Source organism: Muntiacus reevesi (assembly GCF_963930625.1).
Source record: "Muntiacus reevesi chromosome 9 unlocalized genomic scaffold, mMunRee1.1 SUPER_9_unloc_2, whole genome shotgun sequence".
Taxonomy (NCBI): domain Eukaryota; kingdom Metazoa; phylum Chordata; class Mammalia; order Artiodactyla; family Cervidae; genus Muntiacus; species Muntiacus reevesi.
In genome coordinates, this window is record NW_027077796.1 from 18,318 (window position 1) to 33,822 (window position 15,505).

Below are 15,505 nucleotides of genomic sequence, written 5' to 3' on the forward strand. Positions count from 1 at the left end.
GGTACAAACCGGTTCCAGCCGGTTCCAGCCGGTACAAACCGGTTCCAGCCGGTTCCAGCCGGTTCCAGCCGGAAAAAAACGGTTCCAGCTGAAAAAAACCGGTTCAGCCGGTTCCAGCCGGTTCAGCCGGTTCAAGCCGGTTCCAGCCGGTTCCAGCCTGTTCCAGCCGTTTCCAGCCTGATCCAGCCGGTTCAAACCGGTTCCAGCCTGATCCAGCCGGTTCAAACCGGTTCAAACCGCTTCCAGCCGGTTCTAGCCGGTTCAAACAGGTTCCAGACGGTTCTAGCCGGTTCCAGCCGGTTCCAGCCGGTTCTAGCCGGTACCAGCCGGATCTAGCCGGTTCAAACCGGTTCCAGCCGGTTCCAGCCGGTTCCAGGCGGTTCAAGCCGGTTCTAGCCGGTTCCAGCCGGTTCCAGCCTGATCCAGCCGGTTCAAACCGGTTCCAGCCTGATCCAGCCGGTTCAAACCGGTTCCAGCCGGTTCCAGGCGGTTCAATCCGGTTCAAGCCGGTTCTAGCCGGTTCCAGACGGTTAAAGCCGGTTCAAGCCGGTTCTAGCCGGTTCAAAACGGTTCAAACCGGTTCTAGCCGTTTCTAGCCGGTTCAAACCGGTTCCAGCCGGTTCTAGCCGGTTCCAGCCGGTTCCAGCCGTTTCAAACCGGTTCAAGCCGGTTCCAGCCGGTTCCAGCCTGATCCAGCCGGTTCCAGCAGGTTCCAGCCGGAAAAAACCGGTTCAAGCCGGTTCCAGCCGGTTCCAGCCGGTTCCAGCCGGTTCCAGTCGGTTCGAGCCGGTACCAGCCGGTTCCAGCAGGTTCCAGCCAGTTCCAGCCGGAAAAAAACGGTTCTAGCCGGTTCCAGCCGGTTCAAAACGGTTCCAGCCGGTTCCAGCCGTTTCCAGCCGGTTCCAGCCGGTTAAAGCCGGATCCAGCCGGTTTCAGGCGGTTCAAGATAGTTCCAGCCGGTTCCAGCCGGTTCTAGCCTGTTCCAGCCGGTTCCAGCCGGTTCAAGCTAGTTCCAGCCGGTTTCAGGCGGTTCCAGCCGGGTCCAGCCGTGTCAAGCCGGTTCCAGCCGGTTCCAGCCGCTTCCATGTGGTCCAGCCCGTCCAGCCAACCAGTCAGCCATCCTGTCAGCCAGCCTCCCAGCCAGCCAGCCAGACTCCCAGGCAGTCATGCAGCCAGCCAGCCAGCCTCCCAGCCAGCCTCCTAGCCAGCCAGCCTTCCTCCAGCCTGCCAGCCTCCCAGCCAGCCAGCCTCCCAGCCAGCCTGCCAGACAGCCTCCCAGGCAGCCTCCCAGCCAGGCTCCCAGCCTCCCAGCCTCCCAGCCACCCAGCCTCCCAGCCTCCCAGCCTCCCAGCCAGCCTGGCAGCCAGCCTCACAGCCAGCCTCCCATCCAGGCTCCCAGCCTCCCATCCTCCCAGCCTCCCAGGCTCCCAGCCTCCCAGCCTCCCAGCCAGACTCGCAGCCTCCAAGACTCCCAGCCTCCCAGCCTCCTAGCCAGCCTCCCATTCTCCCAGCCTCCCAGCCAGCCTCCCAGCCTCGCAGCCAGCCTCCCATCCTCCCAGCCAGTGCCAGCCAGCGAGCCAGCCTGTTCCAGCTGGTTCCAGCCAGTTCCATACGGTTCCAGCCGATTCTAGTCCGTTCCAGCCGGTACCAGCCGGTTCCAGCCGGTTCAAGCCAGTTCCAGCCGGAAAAAACCGGTTACAGCAGGTTCCAGCCGGTTCCAGCCGATTCCAGCCGGTTCTAGCCGGTTACAGCCGGTTCCAGCCGGTTCAAGCCGGTTCCAGCCGGTTCTAGCCGGTTCAAATCGGTTCCAGCCGGTTCCAGCCGGTTCAAGCCGGTTCCAGGCTGTTCAAGCCGGTTCAAGCCGGTTCTAGCCGGTTCCAGCCGGTTCAAACCGGTTCTAGCCGGTTCCAGCCGGTTCCAGCCGGATCAAACCTGTTCCAGCCAGGTCAAGTCGGTTCCAGCCGGTTCCAGCCGGTTCCAGCCGCTTCCAGGTGGTCCAGCCGGTCCAGCTAACCAGCCAGCCAAACTCTCAGCCAGCCTCCCAGCCAGCCAGCCAGACTCCCAGGCAGTCATCCATCCAGCCAGCTAGCCAGCCAGCCTGACTCCCAGCCAGCCAGCCAGCCAGCCAGCCCGCCAGCCAGCCAGTCTCCCAGCCCACCTCCCAGCCAGCCTCCTAGCCAGCCAGCCAGCCTCCCAGCCAGCCAGCCTCCCAGCCAGCCAGCCTCCCAGCCGGCCTGACAGCCAGCCTCCCAGGCAGCCTCCTAACCAGCCTCCCAGCCTCCCAGCCTCCCAGGCTCTCAGCCTCCCAGCCAGCCTCCTAGACTCCTAGCCTCCCAGCCTCCCAGCCTCCCAGCCTTCCAGCCTCCCAGCCAGCCAGCCCACCAGCCAGCCAGCCTCCCAGCCAGTCTCCCAGCCTCCCAGCCTCACAGCCTCCCAGCCTCCCAACCAGCCTCCCAGACTCCCAGCCTCCCAGCCAGCCTCCCAGCCAGCCTCCCAGCCAGCCTCCCAGCCTCCCAGCCTCCCAGCGTCCCAGCCTCCCAGCCTCCCAGCCAGCCTCCCAGCCAGCCTCCCAACCTCCCAGCCTCCCAGCTAGCCTCCATGCCAGCCTCCCAGCCACCCAGCCTCCCAGCCAGCCAGCAAGCCAGCCAGCCAGTCAGCCTCCCAGGCAGCATCACAGCCAGGCTCCCATCCTCCCAGCCTTCCAGCCAGCCAGCCAACCAGCCAGCAAGCCAGCCAGCCCCACAGCCAGCCTCCCAGCCAGGCTCCCAGCCTCCCATCCTCCCAGCCTCCCAGCCTCCCAGCCTCCCAGCCTCCCAGCCAGCCTCCCAGCCTCCAGGACTCCCAGCCTCCCAGCCTCCCAGCCAGCCTCCCAGCTTGCCATCCTCCCAGCCAGTGCCAGCCAGGGAACCAGCCTGTTCCAGCCGGTTCCAGTCGGTTCCATTCGGTTCCAGCCGATTCTAGCTGGTTCGAGACGGTACCAGCCGGTTCCAGCCGGTTCCAGCCAGTTCCAGCCGGAAAAAACCGGTTCCAGCCGGTTCCAGCCGGTTCAAACCGGTTGCAGCCGGTTTCAGCCGGTTCAAACCGGTTTCAGATGGTTCCAGCTGGTTCAAACCGGTTCCAGCCGGTTCCAGCCGGTTCCAGCCGCTTCCAGGTGGTCCAGCCGGTCCAGCCAACCAGCCAGCCATCTTCTCAGCCAGCCTCCCAGCCAGCCAGCCAGACTCCCAGGCAGTCATCCAGCCAGCCAGCTAGCCAGCCAGCCAGACTCCCAGCCAGCCAGCCAGCCAGCCAGCCCGCCAGCGAGCCAGGCTCCCAGCCAGCCTCCCAGCCAGCCTCCTAGCCAGCCAGCCAGCCTCCCAGCCAGCCAGCCTCCCAGCCAGCCAGCCTCCCAGCCAGCCTGCCAGTCAGCCTCCCAGGCAGCCTCCCAACCAGCCTCCCAGCCTCCCAGCCTCCCAGGCTCTCAGCCTCCCAGCCAGCCTCCTAGACTCCCAGCCTCCCAGCCTCCCAGCCAGCCTCCCAGCCTCCCAGCCTCCGAGCCAGTGCCAGCCAGGGAGCCAGCCTGTTCCAGCCGGTTCCAGGCGGTTCCATCCGGTTCCAGCCGATTCTAGCCGGTTCGAGCCGGTACCAGCCGGTTCCAGCAGGTTCCAGCCAGTTCCAGGCGGAAAAAACCGGTTCCAGCCGGTTCCAGCCGGTTCAAAACGGTTCCAGCCGGTTCTAGCCGGTTCCAGCCGGTTCAAACCGGTTCCAGCCGGTTCCAGCCGGTTCAAACCGTTTCCAACCGGTTCCAGCCGGAAAAAACCGGTTCCAGCCAGTTCCAGCCAGAAAAAACCGGTTCCAGTCGGTTCTAGCCCGTTCCAGCCGGTTCAAACCGGTTCCAGCCGGTTCCAGCCGGTTCAAACCGGTTCTAGCCGGTTCCAGCCGGTTCAAACCGGTTCCAGCCGGTTCCAGCCGGTTCATACCGGTTCCAGCCGGGTCAAGTCGGTTCCAGCCGGTTCCATCCGGTTCCAGCCGCTTCCAGGTGGTCCAGCCGGTCCAGCCAACCAGCCAGCCATCCTCTCAGCCAGCCTCCCAGCCAGCCAGCCAGACTCCCAGGCAGTCATCCAGCCAGCCAGCCAGCCAGCCAGCCAGACTCCCAGCCAGACAGCCAGCCAGCCAGCCCGCCAGCCAGCCAGGCTCCCAGCCAGCCTCTCAGCCAGCCTCCTAGCCAGCCAGCCAGCCTCCGAGCCAGCCAGCCTCCCAGCCAGCCAGCCTCACAGCCAGCCTGCCAGCCAGCCTCCCAGGCAGCCTCCCAGCCAGACTCTCAGCCTCCCAGCCTCCCAGCCTCCCAGCCTCCCAGCCTTCCAGCCTCCAAGCCAGCAAGCCAGCCTCCCAGATAGCCAGCCTCCCAGCCAGCCTCCGAGCCTCCCAGCCTCCCAGCCTCCCAACAAGCCTCCCAGCCACCCAGACTCCCATCCAGCCTGCGAGCCAGCCAGCCAGCCAAACAGCCAGCGAGCCAGCCAGCCTCACAGCCAGCCTCCCAGCCAGGCTCCCAGCCTCCCATGCTCCCAGCCTCCCAGCCTCCCAGCCTCCCAGCCAGTGCCAGCCAGGGAGCCAGCCTGTTCCAGCCGGTTCCAGTCGGTTCCTTCCGGTTCCAGCTGATTCTAGCAGGTTCGAGCTGGTACCAGCCGGTTCCAGCAGGTTCCAGCCAGTTCCAGCCGGAAAAAACCGGTTCCAGCCGGTTCCAGCCGGTTCAAAACGGTTCCAGCCGGTTCCAGCCGGTTCCAGCCGGTTCGAGCCGGTTCCAGCCGGTTCAAACCGGTTCCAGCCGGTTCCAGCCGGTTCAAACCGGTTCCAGCCGGTTCCAGCCGGAAAAAACCGGTTCCAGGCGGTTCCAGCCGGAAAAAACCGGTTCCAGCCGGTTCCAGCCGGTTCCAGCCGGTTATAGCCCGATCCAGCCGGTTTAAACCGGTTCCAGCCTGTTCCAGCCGGAAAAAAACGGTTCCAGCAGGTTCCAGCCGGTTCCAGCCGGAAAAAACCGGTTCCAGCCGGTTCCAGCCGGTTCCAGCCGGTTCTAGCCCGTTCCAGCCGGTTCAAACCGGTTCCAGCCGGTTCCAGCCGGTTCAAACGGGTTTCAGATGGTTCCAGCTGGTTCAAACCGGTTCCAGACGGTTCCAGCCGGTTCCAGCCGGTTCAAACCGGTTCCAGCCGGGTCAAGTCGGTTCCAGCCGGTTCCAGCCGGTTCCAGCCGCTTCCAGGTGGTCCAGCCGGTCCAGCCAACCAGCCAGCCATCTTCTCAGCCAGCCTCCCAGCCAGCCAGCCAGACTCCCAGGCAGTCATCCAGCCAGCCAGCTAGCCAGCCAGCCAGACTCCCAGCCAGCCAGCCAGCCAGCCAGCCCGCCAGCCAGCCAGGCTCCCAGCCCACCTCCCAGCCAGCCTCCTAGCCAGCCAGCCATCCTCCCAGCCAGCCAGCCTCCCAGCCAGCCAGCCTCCCAGCCGGCCTGCCAGCCAGCCTCCCAGGCAGCCTCCCAACCAGCCTCCCAGCCTCCCAGCCTCCCAGGCTCTCAGCCTCCCAGCCAGCCTATTAGACTCCTAGCCTCCCAGCCTACCAGCCTCCCAGCCTTCCAGCCTCCAAGCCAGCCAGCCAGCCTCCCAGACAGCCATCCTCCCAGCCAGCCAGCCCACCAGCCAGCCAGCCTCCCAGCCAGTCTCCCAGCCTCCCAGCCTCCCAGCCTCCCAGCCTCCCAACCAGCCTCCCAGACTCCCAGCCTCCCAGCCAGCCTCCCAGCCAGCCTCCCAGCCAGCCTCCCAGCCTCCCAGCCTCCCAGCGTCCCAGCCTCCCAGCCTCCCAGCCAGCCTCCCAGCCAGCCTCCCAACCTCCCAGCCTCCCAGCCAGCCTCCATGCCAGCCTCCCAGCCACCCAGCCTCCCAGCCAGCCAGCAAGCCAGCCAGCCAGTCAGCCTCCCAGGCAGCATCACAACCAGGCTCCCATCCTCCCAGCCTCCCAGCCAGCCAGCCAACCAGCCAGCGAGCCAGCCAAACCCACAGCCAGCCTCCCAGCCAGGCTCCCAGCCTCCCATCCTCCCAGCCTCTCAGCCTCCCAGCCTCCCAGCCTCCCAGCCAGCCTCCCAGCCTCCAGGACTCCCAGCCTCCCAGCCTCCCAGCCAGCCTCCCAGCCTGCCATGCTCCCAGCCAGTGCCAGCCAGGGAACCAGCCTGTTCCAGCCGGTTCCAGTCGGTTCCAGCCGGAAAAAACCGGTTCCAGCCGGTTCCAGCCGGTTCAAACCGGTTCCAGCCGGTTTCAGCCGGTTCAAACCGGTTTCAGATGGTTCCAGCTGGTTCAAACCGGTTCCAGCCGGTTCCAGCCGGTTCCAGCCGGTTCAAACCGGTTCCAGCCGGGTCAAGTCGGTTCTAGCCGGTTCCAGCCGGTTCCAGCCGCTTCCAGGTGGTCCAGCCGGTCCAGCCAACCAGCCAGCCATCTTCTCAGCCAGCCTCCCAGCCAGCCAGCCAGACTCCCAGGCAGTCATCCAGCCAGCCAGCTAGCCAGCCAGCCAGACTCCCAGCCAGCCAGCCAGCCAGCCAGCCCGCCAGCCAGCCAGGCTCCCAGCCAGCCTCCCAGCCAGCCTCCTAGCCAGCCAGCCAGCCTCCCAGCCAGCCAGCCTCCCAGCCAGCCAGCCTCCCAGCCAGCCTGCCAGTCAGCCTCCCAGGCAGCCTCCCAACCAGCCGCCCAGCCTCCCAGCCTCCCAGGCTCTCAGCCTCCCAGCCAGCCTCCTAGACTCCCAGCCTCCCAGCCAGCCTCCCAGCCTCCCAGCCTCCGAGCCAGTGCCAGCCAGGGAGCCAGCCTGTTCCAGCCAGTTCCAGGCGGTTCCATCCGGTTCCAGCCGATTCTAGCCGGTTCGAGCCGGTACCAGCCGGTTCCAGCAGGTTCCAGCCAGTTCCAGGCGGAAAAAACCGGTTCCAGCCGGTTCCAGCCGGTTCAAAACGGTTCCAGCCGGTTCCAGCCGGTTCCAGCCGGTTCTAGCCGGTTCCAGCCGGTTCAAACCGGTTCCAGCCGGTTCCAGCCGGTTCAAACCGTTTCCAACCGGTTCCAGCCGGAAAAAACCGGTTCCAGCCAGTTCCAGCCAGAAAAAACCGGTTCCAGTCGGTTCTAGCCCGTTCCAGCCGGTTCAAACCGGTTCCAGCCGGTTCCAGCCGGTTCAAACCGGTTCTAGCCGTTTCCAGCCGGTTCAAACCGGTTCCAGCCGGTTCCAGCCGGTTCATACCGGTTCCAGTCGGGTCACGTCGGTTCCAGCCGGTTCCATCCGGTTCCAGCCGCTTCCAGGTGGTCCAGCCGGTCCAGCCAACCAGCCAGCCATCCTCTCAGCCAGCCTCCCAGCCAGCCAGCCAGACTCCCAGGCAGTCATCCAGCCAGCCAGCCAGCCAGCCAGCCAGACTCCCAGCCAGACAGCCAGCCAGCCAGCCCGCCAGCCAGCCAGGCTCCCAGCCAGCCTCTCAGCCAGCCTCCTAGCCAGCCAGCCAGCCTCCGAGCCAGCCAGCCTCCCAGCCAGCCAGCCTCACAGCCAGCCTGCCAGCCAGCCTCCCAGGCAGCCTCCCAGCCAGACTCTCAGCCTCCCAGCCTCCCAGCCTCCCAGCCTCCCAGCCTTCCAGCCTCCAAGCCAGCAAGCCAGCCTCCCAGATAGGCAGCCTCCCAGCCAGCCAGCCCACCAGCCAGCCAGCCTCCCAGCCAGCCTCCGAGCCTCCCAGCCTCCCAGCCTCCCAACAAGCCTCCCAGCCTCCCAGACTCCCATCCAGCCTGCCAGCCAGCCAGCCGGCCTCCCAGCCAGCCTCCCAGCCAGCCTCCCAGCCTCCCAGCCTCCCAGCCTCCCAGCCAGCCTCCCAGCCAGCCTCCAGCCTCCCAGCCTCCAAGCCTCCCAGCTAGCCTCCATGCCAGCCTTCCAGCCACCCAGCCTCCCAGCCAGCCAGCAAGCCAGCCAGCCAGTCAGCCTCCCAGGCAGCATCACAGCCAGGCTCCCATCCTCCCAGCCTCCCAGCCAGCCAGCCAACCAGCCAGCGAGCCAGCCAGCCTCACAGCCAGCCTCCCAGCCAGGCTCCCAGCCTCCCATCCTCCCAGCCTCCCAGCCTCCCAGCCTCCAAGCCTCCCAGCCAGTGCCAGCCAGGGAGCCAGCCTGTTCCAGCCGGTTCCAGTCAGTTCCATCCGGTTCCAGCTGATTCTAGCAGGTTCGAGCTGGTACCAGCCGGTTCCAGCAGGTTCCAGCCAGTTGCAGGCGGAAAAAACCCGTTCCAGCCGGTTCCAGCCGGTTCAAAACGGTTCCAGCCGGTTCCAGCCGGTTCCAGCCGGTTCTAGACGGTTCCAGCCGGTTCAAACCGGTTCCAGCCGGTTCCAGCCGGTTCAAACCGGTTCCAGCCGGTTCCAGCCGGAAAAAACCGGTTCCAGCCGGTTCCAGCCGGAAAAAACCGGTTCCAGCCGGTTCCAGCCGGTTCCAGCCGGTTATAGCCCGATCCAGCCGGTTCAAACCGGTTCCAGCCTGTTCCAGCCGGAAAAATACGGTTCCAGCCGGTTCCAGGCGTTTCTAGCCGAAAAAAACCGGTTCCAGCCGGTTCCAGCCGGTTCCAGCCGGTTCTAGCCCGTTCCAGCCGGTTCAAACCGGTTCCAGCCGGTTCCAGCCGGTTCAAACCGGTTTCAGATGGTTCCAGCTGGTTCAAACCGGTTCCAGCCGGTTCCAGCCGGTTCCAGCCGGTTCAAACCGGTTCCAGCCGGGTCAAGTCGGTTCCAGCCGGTTCCAGCCGGTTCCAGCCGCTTCCAGGTGATCCAGCCGGTCCAGCCAACCAGCCAGCCGTCTTCTCAGCCAGCCTCCCAGCCAGCCAGCCAGACTCCCAGGCAGTCATCCAGCCAGCCAGCTAGCCAGCCAGCCAGACTCCCAGCCAGCCAGCCAGCCAGCCAGCCCGCCAGCCAGCCAGGCTCCCAGCCCACCTCCCAGCCAGCCTCCTAGCCAGCCAGCCAGCCTCCCAGCCAGCCAGCCTCCCAGCCAGCCAGCGTCCCAGCCAGCCTGCCAGCCAGCCTCCCAGGCCGCCTCCCAACCAGCCTCCCAGCCTCCCAGCCTCCCAGGCTCTCAGCCTCCCAGCCAGCCTCCTAGACTCCTAGGCTCCCAGCCTCCCAGCCTCCCAGCCTTCCAGCCTCCAAGCCAGCCAGCCAGCCTCCCAGACAGCCAGCCTCCCAGCCAGCCAGCCCACCAGCCAGCCAGCCTCCCAGCCAGTCTCCCAGCCTCCCAGCCTCCCAGCCTCCCAGCCTCCCAACCAGCCTCCCAGACTCCCAGCCTCCCAGCCAGCCTCCCAGCCAGCCTCCCAGCCAGCCTCCCAGCCTCCCAGCCTCCCAGCGTCCCAGCGTCCCAGCCTCCCAGCCTCCCAGCCTCCCAGCGTCCCACCTCCCAGCCTCCCAGCCAGCCTCCCAGCCAGCCTCCCAACCTCCCAGCCTCCCAGCTAGCCTCCATGCCACCCTCCCAGCCACCCAGCCTCCCAGCCAGCCAGCAAGCCAGGCAGCCAGTCAGCCTCCCAGGCAGCATCACAGCCAGGCTCCCATCCTCCAAGCCTCCCAGCCAGCCAGCCAACCAGCTAACGAGCCAGCCAGCCCCACAGCCAGCCTCCCATCCTCCCATCCTCCCAGCCTCCCAGCCTCCCAGCCTCCCAGCCAGCCTCCCAGCCTCCAGGACTCCCAGCCTCCCAGCCTCCCAGCCAGCCTCCCAGCCTGCCAGCCTCCCAGCCAGTGCCAGCCAGGGAGCCAGCCTGTTCCAGCCGGTTCCAGTCGGTTCCATTCGGTTCCAGCCGATTCTAGCCGGTTCGAGCCGGTACCAGCCGGTTCCAGCCGGTTCCAGCCAGTTCCAGCCGGAAAAAACCGGTTCCAGCCGGTTCCAGCCGGTACAAACCGGTTCCAGCCTGTTCCAGCCGGTACAAAACGGTTCCAGCCGGTTCCAGCCGGTTCCAGCCGGAAAAAACCGGTTCCAGCTGAAAAAAACCGGTTCAGCCGGTTCCAGCCGGTTCCAGCCGGTTCAAGCCGGTTCCAGCCGGTTCCAGCCGGTTCCAGCCGGTTCCGGCCTGATCCAGCCGGTTCAAACCGGTTCCAGCCTGATCCAGCCGGTTCAAACCGGTTCAAAACGCTTCCAGCCGGTTCTAGCCGGTTCAAACCGGTTCCAGCCGGTTCCAGCCGGTTCTAGCCGGTTCAAACCGGTTCAAGCCGGTGCCAGCCGGTTCCAGCCGGTTCCAGGCGGTTCAAGCCGGTTCAAGCCGGTTCTAGCCGGTTCCAGCCGGTTCCAGCCGGTTCCAGCCGGTTCAAACCTGTTCAAGCCGGTTCCAGCCGGTTCCAGCTGGTTCAACCCGTTTCCAGCCGGGTCAAGACGGTTCCAGCCGATTCCAGCCGGTTCCAGCCGCTGCCAGGTGGTCCAGCCGGTCCAGCCAACCAGCCAGCCATCCTCTCAGCCAGCCTCCCAGCCAGCCAGCCAGCCTCCCAGCCAGTCTCCCAGCCTCCCAGCCTCCCAGCCTCCCAGCCTCCCAGCCTCCCAACCATCCTCCCAGACTCCCAGCCTCCCAGCCAGCCTCCCAGCCAGCCTCCCAGCCTCCCAGCCTCCCAGCGTCCCAGCCTCCCAGCCTCCCAGCCAGCCTCCCAGCCAGCCTCCCAACCTCCCAGCCTCCCAGCTAGCCTCCATGCCAGGCTCCCAGCCACCCAGCCTCCCAGCCAGCCAGCAAGCCAGCCAGCCAGTCAGCCTCCCAGGCAGCATCACAGCCAGGCTCCCATCCTCCCAGCCTCCCAGCCAGCCAGCCCCACAGCCAGCCTCCCAGCCAGGCTCCCAGCCTCCCATCCTCCCAGCCTCCCAGCCTCCCAGCCTCCCAGCCTCCCAGCCAGCCTCCCAGCCTCCAGGACTCCCAGCCTCCCAGCCTCCCAGCCAGCCTCCCACCCTGCCAGCCTCCCAGCCAGTGCCAGCCAGGGAACCAGCCTGTTCCAGCCGGTTCCAGTCGGTTCCATTCGGTTCCAGCCGATTCTAGCCGGTTCGAGCCGGTACCAGCCGGTTCCAGCCGGTTCCAGGCAGTTCCAGCCGGAAAAAACCGGTTCCAGCCAGTTCCAGCCAGTACAAACCGGTTCCAGCCTGTTCCAGCCGGTACAAACCGATTCCAGTCGGTTCCAGCCGGTTCCAGCCGGAAAAAACCGGTTCCAGCTGAAAAAAACCGGTTCACCCGGTTCCAGCCGGTTCCAGCCGGTTCAAGCCGGTTCCAGCCGGTTCCAGCCGGTTCCAGCCGGTTCCAGCCTGATCCAGCCGGTTCAAACCGGTTCCAGCCTGATCCAGCCGGTTCAAACCGGTTCAAACCGCTTCCAGCCGGTTCTAGCCGGTTCAAACCGGTTCCAGCCGGTTCCAGCCGGTTCTAGCCGGTTCAAACCGGTTCCAGCCGGTTCTAGCCGGTTCCAGCCGGTTCCAGCCGGTTCAAGCCGGTTATAGCCGGTTCAAAACGGTTCAAACCGGTTCCAGCTGGTTCTAGCCGGTTCAAACCGGTTCCAGCCGGTTCTAGCCGGTTCCAGCCGGTTCCAGCCGGTTCAAACCGGTTCAAGCCGGTTCCAGCCGGTTCCAGCCGGTTCCAGCCTGATCCAGCCGTTTCCAGCCGGTTCTAGCCGGAAAAAACCGGTTCCAGCCGGTTCCAGCCGGTTCAAACCGGTTCCAGCCGGTTCCAGCCGGTTCAAACCGGTTCCAGCCGGTTCCAGCCTGAAAAAACCGGTTCCAGCCTGTTCCAGCTGGTTCCAGCCGGTTCCATACGGTTCCAGCAGATTCTAGTCCGTTCCAGCCGGTACCAGCCGGTTCCAGCCGGTTCAAGCCAGTTCCAGCCAGAAAAAACCGGTTACAGCCGGTTACAGCCGGTTCCAGCCGATTCCAGCCTGTTCTAGCCGGTTACAGCCGGTTCCATCCGATTCCAGCCGGTTCTAGCCCGTTCCAGCCGGTTCAAACCGGTTCCAGCCGGTTCCAGCCGGTTCAAACCGGTCCAGCCGGTTCCAGCCGGTTCAAACCGGTTCTAGCCGGTTCCAGCCGTTCAAACCGGTTCCAGCCGGTTCCAGCCGGTTCCAGCCGGTTCAAACCGGTTCCAGCCGGGTCAAGTCGGTTCCACCCGGTTCCAGCCGGTTCCAGCCGCTTCCAGGTGGTCCAGCCGGTCCAGCCAACCAGCCAGCCATCCTCTCAGCCAGCCTCCCAGCCAGCCAGCCAGACTCCCAGGCAGTCATCCAGCCAGCCAGCTAGCCAGCCAGCCAGACTCCCAGCCAGCCAGCCAGCCAGCCAGCCCGCCAGCCAGCCAGGCTCCCAGCCAGCCTCCCAGCCAGCCTCCTAGCCAGCCAGCCAGCCTCCCAGCCAGCCAGCCTCCCAGCCAGCCAGCCTCCCAGCCAGCCTGCCAGTCAGCCTCCCAGGCAGCCTCCCAACCAGCCGCCCAGCCTCCCAGCCTCCCAGGCTCTCAGCCTCCCAGCCAGCCTCCTAGACTCCCAGCCTCCCAGCCAGCCTCCCAGCCTCCCAGCCTCCGAGCCAGTGCCAGCCAGGGAGCCAGCCTGTTCCAGCCAGTTCCAGGCGGTTCCATCCGGTTCCAGCCGATTCTAGCCGGTTCGAGCCGGTACCAGCCGGTTCCAGCAGGTTCCAGCCAGTTCCAGGCGGAAAAAACCGGTTCCAGCCGGTTCCAGCCGGTTCAAAACGGTTCCAGCCGGTTCCAGCCGGTTCCAGCCGGTTCAAACCGGTTCCAGCCGGTTCCAGCCGGTTCAAACCGTTTCCAACCGGTTCCAGCCGGAAAAAACCGGTTCCAGCCAGTTCCAGCCAGAAAAAACCGGTTCCAGTCGGTTCTAGCCCGTTCCAGCCGGTTCAAACCGGTTCCAGCCGGTTCCAGCCGGTTCAAACCGGTTCTAGCCGTTTCCAGCCGGTTCAAACCGGTTCCAGCCGGTTCCAGCCGGTTCATACCGGTTCCAGTCGGGTCACGTCGGTTCCAGCCGGTTCCATCCGGTTCCAGCCGCTTCCAGGTGGTCCAGCCGGTCCAGCCAACCAGCCAGCCATCCTCTCAGCCAGCCTCCCAGCCAGCCAGCCAGACTCCCAGGCAGTCATCCAGCCAGCCAGCCAGCCAGCCAGCCAGACTCCCAGCCAGACAGCCAGCCAGCCAGCCCGCCAGCCAGCCAGGCTCCCAGCCAGCCTCTCAGCCAGCCTCCTAGCCAGCCAGCCAGCCTCCGAGCCAGCCAGCCTCCCAGCCAGCCAGCCTCACAGCCAGCCTGCCAGCCAGCCTCCCAGGCAGCCTCCCAGCCAGACTCTCAGCCTCCCAGCCTCCCAGCCTCCCAGCCTCCCAGCCTTCCAGCCTCCAAGCCAGCAAGCCAGCCTCCCAGATAGGCAGCCTCCCAGCCAGCCAGCCCACCAGCCAGCCAGCCTCCCAGCCAGCCTCCGAGCCTCCCAGCCTCCCAGCCTCCCAACAAGCCTCCCAGCCTCCCAGACTCCCATCCAGCCTGCCAGCCAGCCAGCCGGCCTCCCAGCCAGCCTCCCAGCCAGCCTCCCAGCCTCCCAGCCTCCCAGCCTCCCAGCCAGCCTCCCAGCCAGCCTCCAGCCTCCCAGCCTCCAAGCCTCCCAGCTAGCCTCCATGCCAGCCTTCCAGCCACCCAGCCTCCCAGCCAGCCAGCAAGCCAGCCAGCCAGTCAGCCTCCCAGGCAGCATCACAGCCAGGCTCCCATCCTCCCAGCCTCCCAGCCAGCCAGCCAACCAGCCAGCGAGCCAGCCAGCCTCACAGCCAGCCTCCCAGCCAGGCTCCCAGCCTCCCATCCTCCCAGCCTCCCAGCCTCCCAGCCTCCAAGCCTCCCAGCCAGTGCCAGCCAGGGAGCCAGCCTGTTCCAGCCGGTTCCAGTCAGTTCCATCCGGTTCCAGCTGATTCTAGCAGGTTCGAGCTGGTACCAGCCGGTTCCAGCAGGTTCCAGCCAGTTGCAGGCGGAAAAAACCCGTTCCAGCCGGTTCCAGCCGGTTCAAAACGGTTCCAGCCGGTTCCAGCCGGTTCCAGCCGGTTCTAGACGGTTCCAGCCGGTTCAAACCGGTTCCAGCCGGTTCCAGCCGGTTCAAACCGGTTCCAGCCGGTTCCAGCCGGAAAAAACCGGTTCCAGCCGGTTCCAGCCGGAAAAAACCGGTTCCAGCCGGTTCCAGCCGGTTCCAGCCGGTTATAGCCCGATCCAGCCGGTTCAAACCGGTTCCAGCCTGTTCCAGCCGGAAAAATACGGTTCCAGCCGGTTCCAGGCGTTTCTAGCCGAAAAAAACCGGTTCCAGCCGGTTCCAGCCGGTTCCAGCCGGTTCTAGCCCGTTCCAGCCGGTTCAAACCGGTTCCAGCCGGTTCCAGCCGGTTCAAACCGGTTTCAGATGGTTCCAGCTGGTTCAAACCGGTTCCAGCCGGTTCCAGCCGGTTCCAGCCGGTTCAAACCGGTTCCAGCCGGGTCAAGTCGGTTCCAGCCGGTTCCAGCCGGTTCCAGCCGCTTCCAGGTGATCCAGCCGGTCCAGCCAACCAGCCAGCCGTCTTCTCAGCCAGCCTCCCAGCCAGCCAGCCAGACTCCCAGGCAGTCATCCAGCCAGCCAGCTAGCCAGCCAGCCAGACTCCCAGCCAGCCAGCCAGCCAGCCAGCCCGCCAGCCAGCCAGGCTCCCAGCCCACCTCCCAGCCAGCCTCCTAGCCAGCCAGCCAGCCTCCCAGCCAGCCAGCCTCCCAGCCAGCCAGCGTCCCAGCCAGCCTGCCAGCCAGCCTCCCAGGCCGCCTCCCAACCAGCCTCCCAGCCTCCCAGCCTCCCAGGCTCTCAGCCTCCCAGCCAGCCTCCTAGACTCCTAGGCTCCCAGCCTCCCAGCCTCCCAGCCTTCCAGCCTCCAAGCCAGCCAGCCAGCCTCCCAGACAGCCAGCCTCCCAGCCAGCCAGCCCACCAGCCAGCCAGCCTCCCAGCCAGTCTCCCAGCCTCCCAGCCTCCCAGCCTCCCAGCCTCCCAACCAGCCTCCCAGACTCCCAGCCTCCCAGCCAGCCTCCCAGCCAGCCTCCCAGCCAGCCTCCCAGCCTCCCAGCCTCCCAGCGTCCCAGCGTCCCAGCCTCCCAGCCTCCCAGCCTCCCAGCGTCCCACCTCCCAGCCTCCCAGCCAGCCTCCCAGCCAGCCTCCCAACCTCCCAGCCTCCCAGCTAGCCTCCATGCCACCCTCCCAGCCACCCAGCCTCCCAGCCAGCCAGCAAGCCAGCCAGCCAGTCAGCCTCCCAGGCAGCATCACAGCCAGGCTCCAATCCTCCCAGCCTCCCAGCCAGCCAGCCAACCAGCCAGCGAGCCAGCCAGCCCCACAGCCAGCCTCCCAGCCAGGCTCCCAGCCTCCCATCCTCCCAGCCTCCCAGCCTCCCAGCCTCCCAGCCTCCCAGCCAGCCTCCCAGCCTCCAGGACTCCCAGCCTCCCAGCCTCCCAGCCAGCCTGCCAGCCTCCCAGCCAGTGCCAGCCAGGGAACCAGCCTGTTCCAGCCGGTTCCAGTCGGTTCCATTCGGTT